This window comes from Monodon monoceros, unplaced genomic scaffold, assembly GCF_005190385.1.
Source record: "Monodon monoceros isolate NGI ecotype Baffin Bay Population unplaced genomic scaffold, NGI_Narwhal_1 Super_Scaffold_9, whole genome shotgun sequence".
NCBI classification, from domain to species: Eukaryota; Metazoa; Chordata; class Mammalia; order Artiodactyla; family Monodontidae; genus Monodon; species Monodon monoceros.
Genome location: NW_021703786.1, coordinates 40,166 through 41,644, shown reverse-complemented (window position 1 = coordinate 41,644; position 1,479 = coordinate 40,166).

The window sequence follows — 1,479 nt, the reverse complement described above, 5'->3', positions numbered from 1 at the left end:
TCCTTGCCCCACGTCTTCCCACTCCTGGGCTCAGGCTAAAGGAACAGCTCTTGTTTAGGATATGTCATTCTCCTGGCAGAGGATCGAGGAAAAAGAAACTTGCAATGCTTTTAAAGCTTCTGCTAAGCTATGACACATGTCCTATCTGCTCACATTCTGTTGGCTCAAGGAAGTTACATGGCCAAGCACAAAGCCAATGATGTAGGGCAATATATTCTGAATCATTTTAAACAAGAATAGAGTCTCTCACAGATATCAAGGAGCTCTTGATACATTCTTATATAATCCTTTGTTAGGATGTGGATTGCCATATAGTCTACGATTTGTAGCTTATTTTCTTTTTTCTTTCTTTATTTGGCTGCGCCGGTCTTAGTTGCAGCATGCAGGATCTAGTTCCCTGACCAGGGATCGAACCCAGGCCCCCTGCACTGGGAGCGCGGAGTCTTAACCACTGAACCACCAGGGAAGTACCTGTAGCTTATTTTCAAGTTGTCTTTTTAAGAAAACTCTTAATTGTAATACAGAAAATGTATCATTCTTTTAGAGTCAACATTTTCATATCTTAAGAAATCTTTCCCTTCTCCAAAGTTCAAAAGATATTTCTATTAAGGTTTTCTATTAAAATTTTCAGGGGCGTATTTTTTTTTTAAGAAGATGTTGGGGGGAGTTTATTAATTAATTTATTTTGGCTGTGTTGGGTCTTCGTTTCTGTGTGAGGGCTTTCTCTAGTTGTGGCAAGCAGGGGCCACTCTTCACCGCGGTGCACGGGCCTCTCACTCTCGCGGCCTCTCTTGTTGCGGAGCACAGGCTCCAGACGCGCAGGCTCAGTGGTTGTGGCTAACGGGCCTAGTTGCTCCGTGGCACGTGGGATCCTCCCAGACCAGGGATCGAACCCGTGTCCCCTGCATTAGCAGGCTGACTCTCAACCACTGTGCCACCAGGGAAGCCCCAGGGGCGTATTTTTAACATTTAACCATCTGCAGTTGATTTTTGCATATGGTGTAACGTAAGGATCCAATTTAATCTTTTCTTCCATATGGACTGCCATTTTTCCAGGCCTAATTTTTGAATTGATGTGACATACAAGCCATATCACATACCATAGCATCATACATATGTGGTTCTGTTTATGGACTTTCTTTTTATTGGTCACCTACTTTATCACTGCATTGACCATAATGAGCCATGGTATCTGGTTAAGTAAGGCTCCCCTCTCTTTTTTTTGTTGTTTTTTTGTGTTTCAACCAGAAGTGTTCTGGCTATTTTCACCCTTTTACTCTTTTATGTCAAGTTTGGAGCCATTTCATCAAGTCCCAGGAAAATCTCTGTTGGGTACCAGTCTGTGCTCTTTACACAGCCAGCTCATTGAACCCTCACCACTACCTGATGAAGGTCAGTGTTATTTTCCTCATACTACAGCTGAGATGCACAGAGATGGACTGCTGGCACACAGCTGCAAAGCAGTAGCTCTTCTGCATG